The following is an 18,073-nucleotide window of genomic DNA, read 5'->3' on the forward strand; positions in this document are numbered from 1 at the left end:
GGCAAGGAAATCTACCTCATGGAGATTGAAAACCACACTACTGGAAGCCCACTGGACTAATGAGGAATCAAAGAAGAAATTAAAAAATTGTGTGCATTGAATGACAAGGAGGACACAAATTTCCTAAATGTATGGAATGCAGCAAAAGCAGTAATAAGAGGAAAATATATAGCAATAGAGGCTCACATCAAGAAACAAGAAAGAACTCAAAGAAACAACCTAATCTCGAAGCTCAAAGATCTAGAAAGAGAACAACAAAAAAACCCCAAAACCAGAAGAAAACAAGAAATAATAAAAACCAAAGCAGAAATAAATGAAATTGAAACTAAAAAAATAATCCAAAAGATCAATGAAACCAAAAGCTGGTTCTTTGAAAAAATAAATAAAATAGACACCCCCCTAGCCAGGGTCACAAAGGAAAAAAGGGAGAAAGCACAAATAAACAGGATCATAAATGAAAGAGGAGAAATTACAATGGACACAGCAGAAGTCAAAAGAATAATCAGAAACTACTATGAACAGTTATATGGAAACAAGTTCAACAATCTAGAAGAGATGGACAAATCCCTACAACTTTACAATCACCCAAGCTAGATAAAGAAGAAATAGTACACCTAAACAGACCAATTACAAGCAGAAAAATTGAAATGATAATCAAAAACCTTCCCAGAAACAAAAGCCCAGGACCTGATGGATTTACAAATGAATTCTACCAAACATTCAGAAACGAACTAGTGCCTATCCTTCACAAACTCTTCCAAAAAATTGAGAAGGAAGGGACAATACCAAACATGTTCTATGAAGCCAACATTACACTAATACCAAAACTGAACAAGGACAACACAAAAAATGAAAACTACAGGCCAATCTCCCTGATGAACACTGATGCAAAAATCCTCAATAAAATTTTAGCTATCAGAATCCAACAATGTATCCATAAGATAATTCACCACGACCAAGTAGGATTCATTCCAGGAACACAAGGATGGTTCAACATCCAAAAATCAATCAATGTTATCCAACACATCAACAAAAAGAAATATAGAAACCATTTGATAATATCAATAGATGCCGAGAAAGCTTTTGACAAAGTGCAACACCCATTCATTATAAAAGCCCTTGAAATTCTTGGGATACAAGGAACATACCTCAACATCATAAAGGCCATATATGACAAGCCAACAGCCAGTATTATTCTCAACGGCGAAAAGCTGAAAGCATTCCCATTAAGATCTGGAACAATACAAGGATGTCCACTCTCACCACTGCTTTTCAATATAATACTGGAAGTCCTGGCCAGAGCAATCAGACAGAGAAAGACATACAAGGAATCCAAATAGGAAAAGAAGAAGTCAAACTATCACTATTTGCAGATGATATGATAATATACACAGAGAACCCCAAAAACTCCACAGAAAAACTAATTCAACTCATCAATCAGTTCAGTAAAGTGGCAGGATACAAAATCAACATGCAAAAATCAGTAGCCTTCCTATACACCAACAATAAATCTGAAGAAGAAGAAATTTAAAAAAGCATCCCTATTACTATTGAAACCAAAAAAAATCAAATACTTGTGAATAAATCTAACAAAAGAGGTAAAGGACCTATACAAAGAAAACTATAAAACACTGTTAAAAGAAATAGAAGAAGACACAAAGAAATGGATAGACATCCCCTGCTCATGGATTGGAAGAATAAACATTATTAAAATGGCCATCCTACCAAGAGCAATATACAGATTCAGTGCTATTCCAATCAAAATTTCAATGTCATTCATCAAAGAAATAGAACAATTATTGATGAAATTCATATGGAACCACAAAAAAACCCAGACTAGCCAAAGCTCTCCTGAAAAAAAGAGAAGGGAATGGAGGCTTCACACTCCCAGACTTCAAACTTTACTACAAAGCCATAATCATCAAAACTGCTGTTATTCGAACAAGAACAGACACACAGGCCAATGGAATTGAATAGAAAATCCAGAAATAAACCCACAGATTTATGGTCAACTAACCTTTGACAACGGAGCAAAGACTAATCATTGGAGCAAAGAAAGTTTGTTCAATAAATGGTGCTGGGAAAACTGGGTTGCTACATGCAAAAGAATGAAGCTGGACTACTACATAACACCATACACAAAAACCAACTCAAAATGGATTAAAGAACTAGACATAAGACCTGAAACCATAAAATACATAGAAGGAAATATAGGCAAAATATTCCATGATATGCACATCAAAGACATCTTTACAGACACATCACCCAAGGCAGTGATAGTGAAGACAAAGAGCTACAGCTGGGACTACATCAAATTAAAGAGCTTCTGTGCAGCAAAAGAGACAATAACAAAAAAAATAGAGAAACCCCACCGACTGGGAGAAAATATTTGCACACAACACTGATGATAAAGGACTGATCACAAAAATCTACAAAGAGCTGATGAAACTCAACAAAAACAAAGAAAATAATCCTGTCAAAAAATGGGCAGAAGAGCTTAAAAGAAATGTCTCTGAAGAGGAAATGCAAATGGCCAACAGGAATATGAAAAAATGTTCAACATTACTTGTAATTAGGGAAATGCAAATCAAAACTACCATGAGATACCATCTCAAACCAGTGAGAATGGCATATATTAAAAAAACTGGCAACAACAATTGTTGGCGAGGTTGTGGAGAAAAAGGAACTCTCCTGCACTGTTGGTTGGAGTGCAAACTGGTCCAACCACCATGGAGAGTTGTGTGGAGATTTCTTGACATACTAAACATAGAGCTTCCATATGACCCAGCAATTCCACTCCTAGGTATTTACCCAAAGGACACAAAAGCATCAATTCCTAAGAGCACCTGCACCCCTATTTTTATATCAGCACTATTTACAACAGCTAAGCTTTGGAAACAACCCAAATGCCCAAAAATAGATGACTGGATCAAGAAGATGTGGTACATATACCCCATGGAATATTACTCAGCATTCAAAAAAGATAAACACATGCAATTTGCAGCAACTGGATGGCACTGGAAGGGATCATGCTCAGTGAAATAAGCCATAAAGAAAAAGAAAAATACCGGATGGTCTCACTCATAGCAGGAATCTAGAAAACTTAAATAAGGGACCAGGATAAAGAATAACTATATGAAAGAAAATATCAAAATCAACAAACAACTATGAACAAGAGACTACTATGGGGGTGGGGGGGAAGGAGGGATTGGGGTAAAAATAATGGGGTTGTAATTTTATGGGGAATATAAAAATAAAATTTAAATTTAAAAAATAAATTAAAATAAATAAAATCAGAATTTGGTAACTTAGTGTATGATGGGATTTTTGTCAGTCTGATAAATTAAAAAATGCAATCACAGAATGGTTTTAATTTGAATTTGATATATTATAGGTAAACTGAGTAATTTTTCATATGCTTAAAATTCCCAAGCATTATAAGAAACTTTAATCAATTCTTTGGTAGAAGATAGAAATTCATATTATATGTATCTAGAAAACACTGAATTTGTAGCCACATATCAGATGCTGAGGACATAATTAAAATAGTGGTTGAAGGAAAAGTCATCACCTTGGGTAAATACTTATAAAAGGAAAAAAGGAACTATAAAAATAATACATTAAGCACTAGTCTCAGCTTGTGTAAGAAACACCATAATTCATTCAAGTTGTTCAAAAGTAAGGAAGTAGTAAAATTTAAAATAGAAATAATTAGTTAAAAGAGACAAAACAGAGAATAAAGTCCAAGTATGATCCTTTGAAACATGTTAAAAGGGAACAACCTTAGGGGGAAAAAAAAGAAAATGAAGGAGATTGGGGTGGGAGAAAAGAAGAGGAAAATTATTGCACTGTTTTACCCCAACTAACTCATGCACAGGACAGAATAATTGGAAGAGCTTATATGCCTCCACCAGATTCTATATTGGGTAGACTGTGGAATGTGGGTCATGTGATTCTTATCCTTCAGATCTCTAGCAGAGTGGGGTAATTCCTGATACTCTGGTCTTCATAGTTTCTGCCTACCACTTTCTGAAGGCCATGCATTTTTTTTCCAAATATTTTTGCCAAATATATCTGCAACCACAATGCAAGACACATAACAAGTGCACCACAGATGATTTTCAATGAAGAAATAGCACAAAAACTCACTCTTAGCAAGATGTCATGATTTCAATTACATAAAGCATGCATCACAAGGACAATGCATAGAAAATAGATCTAAAACAAAACAAGAGGGAATGTAGTTTGTTGTTTATCTTTATTTTTCTCAACTTCTGATAAATAAGCATTTGTGTATAAAACTAATGATGAAAAAGAAACAAACTAGTTGTCATTGAGGAGGTCCTAGTGACCTCAGAAATAGAAGCCAAACAAATGCAGTCAATAAACTTTCCAGTTAGGAACTCAAACTCTCTTATTTACTTAAAATGTTTTTTTAAAGCCTACTCTGATCTTTATAAACACTTAATTGTCACCCTTCCTTTCTCTGAAGGTGGCAAATTCTTGATTTACAATTTAATAACCCCTTGTTAATAGTGTTTTCTCTGTGACTTGCCTCTATTAGCACCATCCACTGAGTTCAAAGACAGAAAAGTGATGAGTATGTTGAGTTTAAATCACACACATAGGGAGAATCACACAAAAAAATCAAATTTGTTTTCTGTCGCTCAAGATGCAGGACATTGATCCAGGTGTAGTGATGATGAACTTCTAGCCCAAATCCCCCATCACCCTGGCTGCCACCCACCCTTTCTACTTTTTCTCCCTAACACATTACCTCCAACCACCCCAAGGTTCCAAATGCAAGCAGAGGGCCTCCCCGGTGGCGCAGCGGTTGAGCGCTGGGTTGCGAACCTGCCCGCGGCCTCTATGGCGCCGGTTCGATCCCCGGCTGCTCCCCGGCCACTGGAGGAGGGTCCCACATGGCGCGCAGACCTCTCCTGCCTCCCGCTGCGCCCCTCAGCAGTGTACTTCAGTCCGTCTGCCTGCTCTGCATCCCGCTCTGGCTCTGGTGAATTCTCTCACCCTCCCGTGCTTCTGGCTGTACCCAGTGCATGTATAAACAAAACAAACAAACAAACAAATAAATAAATAAATAAACATGCCTCTATAAAAAAAAAAAAAATGCAAGCAGAGCCTAGAATACAGTAGGACAGGCCCTAAAGGGAAGGAACATTCTGTCCTTCTCTCCCTCTTTCAACCCTCAGGAGCACTGGACAGCAGTCTCATATCACATCACTTCTTAACACTTATAATTATTGATTTGAATGAGAAAAGGGTGAAGAATAGTCTTCAGCAAGACGTTGACAGGAGGCCTTCTTAGGGCATGTCACTTTGTCATGTGGATTATTTCGAATTGATGTCAATTAGGGTCCTGCAGGCTCATGAAAAAACTTTACCATTCCCCTAACCACCTAGAAGAATGAAAATAAGGGGTGTTACCTAGAATTAGTGTTTTTCCTAATAGGAAGAAACAATATATTGGGAGAAACCTATTCATAAGGCAAGACAAACATCTAATCACACAATATCTAGTCTTCATCATAAGTCACCCTGACAACCTCCTAAGAGTCTACATCCTCTCTCCTTACAGCTCCAGACCATTATCCCATTTTTCTTAGGTCAGGTTATACACCCTCATTTTACCCAATTGGCTTTCCACATCCATAGCAATCATCCATATATATGTAACTAAGCTTGTTCATTTCTTTTAATATTCTAGTGTTTAATTTGATGTCTCTACTAGCCTGAGAAGAACCCAGTGGGGTGGGGGAAATTTCCCTTTGTGAAGTGGTGAAGTAGACACTTGAGGCTCATGTTAGGCTGTGTCCTGTAGCTCAGCCTGTGCCAGATTCATGCATAGAAGTTTGCAGGGGAATTTAAGGTGCATTCTTAATTATCTTGTTCCTTTTATTTCTAACTTGCTAGGGAATACCAGGGAGAAGGGAGGATTCCCACATGCATTCAAGCCCTTCTGAACAGAGCTCACCTAAAGTCAATCCCGTCTTAGCTCTGAAAGTCAAAAGATAGAAGAACTTCCTAAAAGTGAGAAATGCACAGATTAAGGGCTTCCCCTCAGAAGAACCAGCTGCCCACAGGGTTCCCTCCCCGGGTATCAGGCTTGTCATAATCATGATCATCACATAGTCTCCAAGCTGATGAGGTGGGTATGCCAGTGACTAGCACCTTCACACATTATGAGAAGCCTTAGACAAGTGTCAAATCCCTGGTCAAGGTTATGCCACCAGCAAGTGTCAGAAACTGGAACCTAAATGCAGCATTTTCATCCCAATATGCTAATTCAAAGTCTGGCATACTAAGAGGATCCCAGAAGGCAAAAGCAAAAACAGCCTCAGAAGATAAGATTTATTACCAGAACCTGATACGCTGAAGCTGTGGCAAACTATAACTCAGACTTTTAGTCAGAAAATATTTCTTCATTCAAAGCCTTTCTTATTGTGCAGAAAGCCAGTGCACACAGTCAACTGGGATTAACACATTCTTGCTATTCTCAGAGTGTCTTTATATATATATATATATTTTTAAAGAGGCATGTGGAAGGGATAGAGATGGAGATAAAGACACTCTGTCTTTATCTCCATCTCTATCCCTTCCACACCTAACTAGAGATGTGAATACATAGTATTCACTGAATGAAGCAAGAGGTTTCTTAAGCTCAAAAAGTATACATCTTTCATCTCTGCAGTCTACTAGCACCTAGAAAACTGCACATCAGATATTAGATATGAAATAAAAATGTTTATTGAGTGAATGAACAGAGGACTAAACACACAAGCAAATGGAGGCACCGGAATAAGATATCAGAGGCAAAGGCTGCAGTGTTTCTAAATGAAGGTGTTTGGAATTTGACTGCATTTTTCTTTGTTGCCAAGAACTGCCACACTGATGACAGGACAATGAGCAGCTCTGGCACTCAGGCACTAATCATCCACCTGTCCTCACTGTGCCCATCAGAATACCCCCACACATTTCAAACTTCCACACACCCCAGGTTAAGAACCCCAGTGAACTCTGAACTCTAATTAACATAGAAAGCAAGTCAGCCGCACACACACAGTAGAACAAAGTGACAGCTGAGTGACCAAGGGTGTGTATACGATCTGAAACAAAATGCTTAAAAATAGTAAGTGGCCATTAACAGTTCAACAGGGAGTGAAGGCATTCAGAGGACATGTGACCTTGGAGAGATAACCTGCCCTGAGTCTCAAGTTCTTTAGCTATATTTGTCTTATGAGGTTTTTAGAGGATACATGAGACAGTGAGGTTTAAGATATGACACAATTTTAAGGAAGAATGGTTATTTCTATTGTTGATGGGGGAAAAAGATGGAGAAATTAGATAAAAATTTACCTAATGTTTCACAAACCATCTCTCTGTCTAGCAGGGAAGTAAGTATATAACAGCTTTGTGGCTCGTGAGAAAAGTATTATAAAACTTTAGTGAATATATCTCTTCTACTTTCCATCACAAGTGGTATCATCAAACCAATTATGTATGTTCTGGTCCATTTCTTTCTGTAGGACAGGACAGGACTGGGGCATAGATGTGCTCCCAACACAGCTCTGAGCTTTGGGGGCAATCAGGAAAGTGAATTTCTGTTAAAAACAATAGTTTTTGACTAATTAAAAGAAGGAAGTGTTTAACAAATTTACTTGAAGTGAATCCCAAGAATAAGAATAATAAAATTGTGTAAGATGAAAGGCTCTCCCTCTCACTGGTCTGTTGTAGATCAGGATTACTTCCTTTTGGAAATAGGAATTCAATATTTCAAGCATGAATCCTTGTCAACACTTCCCTCTGGACTACTCCCAAGACAAATCAAAGTCAGATGTTACGCAGCCCAGTAGCTCTCACTCAGCCTGACCCCACATGCTCACTTCTCCTGTAGGGCCCACCCAGGTCCTGTGAATGAAAGGAGTAGAGGAAATAAAAGGTATCTTTCAAGGAAACATTCTTTATGTGTATAAAACACTTCCGAAAAAATGTTACATTTTTAATTTTCTGAAAGCCTTTATATAAAGTTCCCTTGCTCTTTGAAGCAATGTATTAACATTGACAATTCTTTAACTCATGAAGTATACCAGGGTCTCAATCAATGAAATGTTAAATTGTATGGAGTCTTTCTCCCATCCAACCCTGCAATCTGTTTTTTTATTATTATTATTATTATTATTATTATTATTATTATTATTATTATTGCTATTGAGTATATTTGAAATACAACATTGTGGAAGCTTGAAATAAATTCACACATTTATATATGCAACATGATTACCATTGTAGTGTTAGCTAATATCTCTATTATTAGTGTTAGCTAATAATAATAGTGTTAGCTAATATCTCTATTATATCACATAATTATCATTTCTTTTTTGTTATAGGAATAATTATAGTTATAGCATCTAGTCTTTTAGTAAATTTGATGTTTGCAATTACTAGATAAATAAAGCCTGGAGATCTAATGCACAGATTATAGACAACTCTGCAACCTTAAAAAACAGGTTAAGTCTAGTACTACCATCATGAGGGCGTGAGTTCAATCCCAGGCCAGGGGGCTAACCCACATGGCACAGCAGACCGCTCCTGTCTTGCCCATTGCTCCCCTTGGCAGTGTATTTTTTTTTTTTTTTAAGAATTGAGTTGCACTTTTTTTTTTTTTTTAAGATTTATTTATTTACTTATACAAGTACTGGGTACAGTCAGAAGCACGGGAGGGTGAGAGAATTCACCAGAGCCAGAGCAGGGAACAGAACAGGCAGATTGACAATACACTGCTGAGGGGAGCAGCAGGTGAGACAGGAGAGGTCTGTTGCGCCATGTGGGACACTCGCCAGCGGCCTTGGATAGAACCAGTGCTGCAGAAGCTGCTGGCAGCCTCGCAGCCCAGCGCTCAACCGCTGCGCCACCAGGGGAGGCCCCAAGTATATTTTAATGAATCTGCCAGTTCTCTTCCCCACTCTGTCTCTGGTGAATCCTCTCAACCCCCACCTCTGACCTGCACCTTAGTTCTTTTACACAAAAATAAGTAAACAAAAATCTTATAAAACAAACAAAACACATTAGTGCCATGTACTGCTAATTGATATTACATGCACAAAGCATATTGCATGGAGCTAGCATTCAGTTTACTTTCAGCTTGCTAGGCATAAGTGTTCTTCAGTCACAAGATATTATTATCTTGGGGTAAAAGAAGCATTTTTCTCTATCATACTCAATCTCCTTGTCCAAACCTCTTACCCTGCCTGCTGACCAGGCAATATGGTCCATAGGAACAGAAAACTGATCTGTCAAGCTCTTTGAAAGAACACATGATGTTCTTCCCAACACACCATGTTTGGAACCATCTTCTGTCTAGAGGTTTCAGTACAACACTTCTTCCTCCTGAGGACAGGGGTAAAGAGAATTTTCATCCCCCACTCAGACAGGTTTAACCCATTGCCCATGGTTGGAGATCACAGCACATTTTGGAGACAGAAAGGGACTTTCAGAATGGCATTTTCCAGAGATTGAACCAAAAGATAGCACCGTAAAATGTCAACTACTCCAAGTATCTAAAACAGTTTATTAATTTTCACAATTCTCTGGTACTTAACTTGGGCAAGAAGGATTTGTGCCTGACACTGGCTAAGAAGAGCTGTCTTGTTGATTTCTTCTCTTTGTGCTATCACCTCCAAGAGAAATGTTTTAGGAGCAGAACAGCAATGGTTGAAATATTCAAATCTCCAAATATCATTGCTTTGCGAAGAAGAATAGCTTTACTAAAATACATTGATGGGGGAGAAAAGGAGTTCACAGATACAGAGAAAAGATTGGTGGCTGCCAGAGTTGGGGACTTGGGCAGTGGGAAAAATGGATGAATGTGTCCAAAGGTACAAACTTCCAGTGACAAAATGAACAAGTCCCGAGGTTGTAATACACAACATGGTAACTACAGTTAATAATGCTGTATTGTGGGCCTCCCCAGTGGCGCAGAGGTTGAGCGCTGGCTTGCGAAGCTGCCCGCAGCCTCTGCAGCGCCGGTTCGATCCCCGGCTGCTCCCCGGCCACCAGAGGAGGGTCCCACATGGCGTGCAGACCTCTCCTGCCGCCCGCTGCTCCCCTCAGCAGTGTACTTCAGTCCTTCTGCCTCCTCTGCTCCCCTCTCTGGCTCTGGTGAATTCTCTCACCCTCCCGCGCTTCTGACTGTACCCAGTGCTTGTATAAATAAATAAATCTTTAAAAAAACAAACAAACAAACAAAAAATAATAATGCTGTATTGCATATTTGAAAGTTGCTAAAAGAGTTAATCTTATAATTTCTCAACACAAGACAAAAAGTCTATGTAAGGTGAAGATGTTGATAGACTCATTTTGATGATCATTTCACAGCATATGCCAACACTGAGCCATATACCTGAAGTTAATATATATGTCAATTACATCTCATTTGAAAAAAATTACACTGAGGCAGATTAGATATGGGCACTAATGGTTTGGTGGAGGGAAAAAGAAAATAAAAACTAAATGCTGAGTGATGACTTCCAGGAAAATTTGGATTATGACAGTCTGACATAAGGGTACTTTTTGTCTCCACTCACCATTTTCTTCAAGCCTTTCCCCTTCCTGTTAAGTGGTCCTTTTAGACCAGCAGGTAGAGGCTGGTTACTGAGAAGACTCAAACAACAAATGATGGAGCCCTAGACCCTGACTTTGTGAACAGGACTAGTCTCCTGTGAAATCCTTTGACCTGAGAGATTTCCCTTTTAATTAAGCTGTTGTTCTGGGTTTTCAATCTCTACTTAATTATGTGTTAACTATTATAATAGATATCACTTAAATTTTTCTCATTGGAAAAAAATATGATTGTGAAGATTAGGGAGACTTGAGAGTTTACATTTCTACAATCGTCAGGTATTGCTGATGCTGTTGATACATGCATTACATTTATTAGCAAGGCTCAAGCATCTAGATATCCAGGTCTTTCTTTACAAAAAATTCTTTCAACTTGGTATTTTCATTTATATTAGATACCAATAAAGGAAATTGAAATAGGCTCATCCCATGATAGAGAGTATGTATTAACAAGAAGGCAAATCACTAGAAGCATATTTAAGACATCAAGATTCCCATCCTGCAAGCATGGCCCAGTCACCTGGAGAGACAGCAAACAGCTATTGCATGGCAGCCATGCTTTGCCCCAGTCAAGGATGATGTTTGTTTGGATTCATTACTTGTTGCTTGACATTGAAGATAAAGCATCTGTTACCTGCTCTAACAGATTCAAGGGTATGCCTTTGATTACCCTCACCTTCAACCCTGTTTCTCTGTGTGCTTTCAAGATAAAGGAAGAAGGGACTGCAAAAGCCATGTAGCCCATGCCTCTAGCCCAGATGTGGTGGGAGATGCTTATAGGAATTGTACCAACATGAGCTGAGCACACAGCCACAGCAACTACATGTATTTCTTTCACTGCCCCACCCTACTTGGGGCTCCAAGTCACAGATAGATCACACCCTCCACTTCTCCAACACTCCCAGCCCCCAACCCACACCTGGTCCAACCTCCCAGGGCCTGCTCTAATACCTCAGCCACTCTCCTTCAAGCCTTCAGTCAGGGCAGGGGAAATCACCTTCCTCTCTTCATGTAGTTCACCCTGGGAACTACCATCAGACAAAGTCCCTGATAATATTGTTCAAATTTATTCTGAAGAGTCTTTAAAGCTACAGACACTTGGTGTCACATTTAAAGTTCCAATTGATGATGTATCCCAATAATTATTCTCCAATATGGTTATCTCAGGGATATTTTAAAAATTAACCTAAAGAAATTTTTATTTACACAAGAGCCAGGGCACAGTCCAGATGCGCAGGAGGGTAACAGGATTCACCAGAGACAGAGAAGGGAACAGAACAGGCAGATTGATGAAATACACTGCTGAGGGGAGCAGCAGGCATGACAGGAGAGGTCCACTCTACATGTGGGTGCTCCGAGGCTGGCGAGGATCGAACTGACACTGCAGACGCTATGGACAGCTTCACAGCACTGTGTTCAACTGCCTGTGCCACCAGGAAGGCCCCAAGAATGTATTTTCTTTTAATGATCCTTGAAATAATTACAGTAAATCTCCAAGATTTTTCTCCACTTGGTTTTCCACATGCAAATCTCTTCCCACTTGTTCCCACTTGAGTGAACACTTGGGAAAATGGGACTCGGCCCGAGGCTACTCACAGATCACTAGTGTGGCATGGGTATGGCATCAACTGTGCTTCTGTGACTGGTTCCTGGCTTCCTGCCCAGTCTGCTCTAAAATGATGGCTCTTTTGATCATATCTTGCAATGGCACAATGATGTATTTATACTTGAAGCCATCAGCTGGCAGGTTCTGAGGATGGAACTTCCAATAAGGATTTTTTACCAAATCTGTTCTCATGCTGTATAAAACATGGGTGCGGATTGTGTACGTGACATGGGGTGGCAGCTGGAGAGACTCTGAAGTGAGGTTCTTGTCAATGAAGGAACTGTTGAATATGAATGGAACTGTTGAACATGGAAGAAAAGGGAAAACAAGGAATCATCCGAGAGGCAGCTCAACACTGTCTATGCAGTATCCATCTGAGAACAGGATACACTTGAGTTTCAGCACATCCTCCTCTCTTCCAGAAGGGTCTGTGTCCCAGGGGACCAAAGCTAATTTTCTCTGTCAAACAGGCAATTAGTGGTAATTAGAATCAGGGCCTCCCAGTCCAGCACTCTTCTACTTTTAATAACACCACACAGTGGTGTCATTAACACACAAAAAAAGTACGTTTTGCATTTTTGAATGACTTGAAAAATTACACAAGGTACTCAGTCAGATTTTCCTTTTCTGGAATTTAGAAGTATTCCTAAATATTGACATGATTGGGACTTTTTTATCATTCAAATTATACACAGATGAATTCTGTGTTCTGCCACACAATTTCTTTAAATTTTATATGCAATATCTATTATGTGTTGATTTGTACTCTCTTAAAATTGATATACTTTAGAATGTGATCTTATTTGGAGATAAGGTCTTTATAAAGATAATTATGTGAAAATGAGTCATGAGGGTGAGCTCTAATTCTAAAAAACTGGTGTCCTTCTAGGAAGGGGGAATTTGACACAAGCATGTGTGGAGAAAAACACAGTCAGAACATCCCTGCACTCATCAAGGACAGAACGCTTAGTAGGAACCGGCTTGTTGCTGCATAGGCCTATGACTTCTGGGCAAAACTGTGAGAAAATCTATTCTGTAAGCCACCAATGTTTGTGGTATTTAAAAAAAAAAAAAAGCCCTAGCAAACTAGTATAAACCAAATAAAAAAATCCGCTGATTATTCAAAATAAGTAATGAGAACACGTCATATTCACCTTGAATAAGTGAGCTAATCCATAGGTCACTGTGATTTTTCCCCTAACCTCCTAGGATATCAAGCTACTATAATAGAAATAAAAGGAATGAAAGAAAGTTGTATGTAATTTAAACAGGAAAAATATAATTTGTCATGTGAGAGTGTCAGAAAACAACATCATAAGCTAGTAAAAGTAGATGCAGTCTCATCAATCCAGGATGGTACAAATGCCAGTTGTCATTATGTATGAGATCTGTCTTTTCATAAATTCAATGCAATTAGTTCTGCTTCATTTTGCTTGATCTGCAAAGGACTTCTTTTCTTCGAAAGCCATTGTCAGACCCATTTAAGGAGAAGATGCAAAATGACAACCAATGGAGCCTTTGTGCACATTTTTTCATTGAATACTTAATGGCCAAAAAGTCATTCTTCTTCATGAGTTCATATGCTCTAGATTTCAGGATGGCCACTGACTCCATGGCCTGGAAGTGGTTCAACGCCACACAGGAAGAAAGATTGACCAAGAGGTGGCCCAAGAATTGGATATCTCTAGACCTTGTATGGTTAAACATATTGTGCAGCATCCCTCCTCAGGAAAGTAAGCTAATGAAGAGATGGTAACTTGTCCTTCAGCCCAGGGCAAACAGTTCATATTGTGGAGATTATGAAAATAATTGTGAAAGTGCATTAAAATTCCTCCATGAAAAAAATTACTCAAGAGTACAATTTTGTTCACATGCAAAATGTGCTAGTAATTTGTTGAATGTAAATTCCATTTTTTATAAACATTCCCTGTAATGCTGACATATATGAAGAAAGAATTTACAGCGTAGAGGGTGGAGTTGGTGCCCACAGGGCCAGGGGAAGATGGAGAGAACAAACAGGAGAGAAAACCTCTGAATAGCAGAATTGACTTCCCCTTAAAGAGAACTCAGGTACACAAAAATGTTAATGTTCAACCTGGAGTCAGATAATTCTAAAACCAAGCCTTCACTGAAGCAGCAGGCATATTGTAAAAACCATTCATTTTATACCATTAACTTTGCAAAAATGTTTATCAGGAGTGTTGGCACTGAGGAAATCAAATCCTCCTGTAATCTCTATGCATTTTAAATGGAAATGGAGTTGCAGATTAAAGTCCAGAGCATCTCATTGCTGAAGCTCAACACCAAATGTTTTTCAGAATAGGACACGAAGGGGTGGGGAGGTGTCTCAGTATTTTAACTCTGACTTAAGGAAGATGCTGAGAAAAGGTGAGAGAAACATGGGAAAACTCAGAATACATCTGAAGAGGGAAAGTGGCTAGGAAGGATCTTGGAGTTGCAGAGGTGGCCAATGTGTGGCAAAGAGTGTCCGTCCTTCAGGTTTGCTTTTCTCAGAGGTCCCGCGGGGGAGATGCCACATACAGAAGCAGGTGGAAAAATCAATTGTTATGTTTGGGCCTCAAGGTCTTCCTTGACAGGAAAGAATTATTTCCATCCACAACATTCAGGTAACTGGAAACACCTAAGGTTACCAACAAGGATGAACGGCAGGTTTGATCCTTCAGCTACGTGAATAGCTTCTCAGCCTTCATCACTCGCTGTTTCTCAAAGGAGAGGCTGTTACTTGTCACTGCTGTGGCATATCCAATTTTTTGCCAAGACACATTATAAGGCTCTGGCAAGGCTGGGTTTCAGATTACCAGCTTTTCTAAATAAAAAAAAATGAGGTAGCATTTTCTGGATAAGCACTTTTACTGTCTGGCTTACTACTTGCCTCTTGCAGTTAAGTGCTATTGAGGCATTCATTTTAAAGCACAGGAATTAAGACACAAAGAAAATGGGTACAGAAACTCACACAAGTGGGAGCCCAGTCTTTAAAACAACTGGAAACTGCCTTTATATAGGTGGAACTATAAGAAATGGCTATTCAATTATGCCCAAAGCATGTATACATCATCAATTTCATGTACCTCAGCCTAACAGTAGATGGCATGATCTCAAGTCCATGATTTGTATTCCCCAATTCCACTGATTATTGAAGGGCCTTGAAATAGCCTGTCTCTGAGCCTCAGTTTTATCATCTATTGTCTATAATTTATAATGCATAAATACCTTATTGTTATCTCCTGGGGAGAGAGCAAGTAGAAAATTTAAAAAAAAATGAAACCACTTAATAAACTATTAAACAGAAAACCAATTAACTCTTACTACTTTTAGAATACACATAGCACTTTAATTCACAATTTGGTGGACCATGAAGAACTTGGTTAAGCAAAGAGCCAAATTGAAACATAGACCACAAAAACTCATCAGTCAATTCATTTAAAAGAAATGGCCCAAACCTGGTTTATCAAACCCATGTGATAGTAAAGTGCTGATGGTAAGTTGATAGGCTTTTCATTTCTCACTGTTTCACATTCAGCAATATTCCAAGGTTGTGAAACTAGAACCCCACAGGGCAAGCTGTGGGGGCATGGCTCTCTTTCCCCTATTGCCTAACCAGTGGTGCATGCCAGCTTGGTTTGCCCCATACCACCTCAGCACAGGTCACCTGTGGACAACCCCTCCCCCAGCCCCAGTGCTTGCTGGCTGCAGGCTGGCACAGGCCAATCTGAGAGGCAGCAGAGGTGACTGGTGTTTCTCCACCTGTAGCTCCCAGAGCAACCCACTGGTGTTCTGGCAGTGGAGGCAAGCCCCAAGTCCCATGGTTCCTGGCCCAGGGTCACTTAGAGGAATATTGGGCTATGCTGGGGAAGCTCTGGCACTGTGGCTTCCTAGAGCCACAGGCAGAGAGGCCAGCAAGAAGTACCAGGCCAACAAGGTGGGATCCCAGGAGCAGCCTGCCTTGCAGCAGGAGCAGCTGAGACCCATGTTCTGTCACTGCTACAGGCCCCCTGAATTGTTAGACATAGCCCTGCTGAGGGGAGCCAGGTGCATTATGCCTCCAGTTCCACTGAGCCTTCTCTGGCCCAAGAAACTTCCCAGTACAGTTTGGGTCAGGGTAGGGGGCTGGGAATCTAGTGCAGGATCATAAATAGACCAATCACGTTCAAGTTGTCTAGCTGTCAGTCAAGGGCTTAAGCCCATTATGGGTGTTGAAAATAGGGGCAAGCAAGCCTCCTGTGGTGGTGCAGACAGTTGAGCACAGCGCTGTGAAACTGTCCACAGTGTCTGCAGCACCGGTTTGATCCCGGCTGGCCGGCGAGGGTCCCACATGGCACTGCAGACCTCTACTATCTCGCCCGCTGCTCCCCTCAGCAGTGTATTTCCTCAGTCTGCCTGTTCTGTCCCCCGCTGTCTGGTGAATTCTCTCACCCTCTTACACATCTAGCCTGTACCCTGTTTCTTGTATATAAATAAATAAATCTTAAAAAAAAAAAGAAAAGAAAATAGGGGCAAGTCAATCAATGTTGAACCAGCACCCACCAAACAATTAAGACTGAAAACAGTCCAATCAAGCTTGTAGGGTGGGGACCCTGAAGATGACCTCAGCAGAGTGAACGGTCAGCTTGATTCATTCAGTAGACAGCCTTTGAAGAAGAAGCATCAAGCAGACAACCTTTGTGGGACTCCAAGACCTCCACAGATATCCACATCTCCATAAATCTTTGCAGGGACCCAGCTGTTGATACTGCTCTGGCCTTGCCTCCACCTAAAAATAGTACTGGCCTGGTCTCAATGTCTCTCTAGAAGAGTGTTTGCTTCTGGTGTGGGCCAATAGCTCACAAAGAGCTCTAAACTCTTGTCTCTGACACCACCGCCTGGTGACTGGTACTAACCAGCACTATTGGCCAATGTAGACCAGAACCACTGACCAGTGGCTGACACTCTGTGTCCAGTTACCTTTGAGAGCTGTCCACTGCTTCTGATTATCCAAGCACTATTTCCTGGTGCTGTTGAGCATAGCATTGTTTAGTCTGGCATCCAGTCCAGTGCTTTCCAGTCTGGCCTTCAGACTGTTGTACCTGTGCCACCATGAGTTGGATCCTGGCCCACTGCTTACCAGTGTGACACCAATTCCAGGTTCTCATCAAAGAGATAGTGCCATCTTGCATAAATGGTCTTTTGTTTGGATTACCAGTCATTGTAGACACTATCTTGAGTGAAATAGTGGTCCCTTGTGACCTTAGAAACACTTATATTTCTCTCATCTCTTGTTTGTTAAATAAATCCCATTGTAGTTGCAACCTGGATCTGAATGCTTTTGCAATTGTGAGCACACAGGTGAGAACACATAGAGTAACCTACTCCCCACCTTGGCACTGTCCTTTCCAATGTTTTAATACTTGTTTTAGTTGCAGGCATGATTGAACTTTACCTGCTTGGATGACACAATCCAAGAAGCAATAGATGATTTGAAGGCAGGTCCCCTGCCTTCATGGACCCTGAGGCCCCCTAGAGGAACTCGTTGGAGACACAGCAAAAAGTGACATAACTACAGGTCAAGGGACATAGCAGAGTTTTTTGGATGGTTCCCAGTCTAAAAATGCTGCAAATGACCCATGGGAGGGCTTTTACTGGCATTGATATGAGAAGCATGCAGGAGAGGCAAGTGGTCTGTTCTGGCCTCCATTTAGGCATCCAAAGGGTCAGCCAGGTCAGTTTGAACAAAAGGACATGGCATGTTTGAGGTAGTATCTCTCAGTGTGGAGCTCATTTGGCTTAGGCACAGGATCCTGCTCTCACAGCACAAACTATGGCTCTAGACATCAGTGG

Source organism: Talpa europaea, assembly GCF_964194135.1.
Source record: "Talpa europaea genome assembly, chromosome: 11".
Classification (NCBI taxonomy): domain Eukaryota; kingdom Metazoa; phylum Chordata; class Mammalia; order Eulipotyphla; family Talpidae; genus Talpa; species Talpa europaea.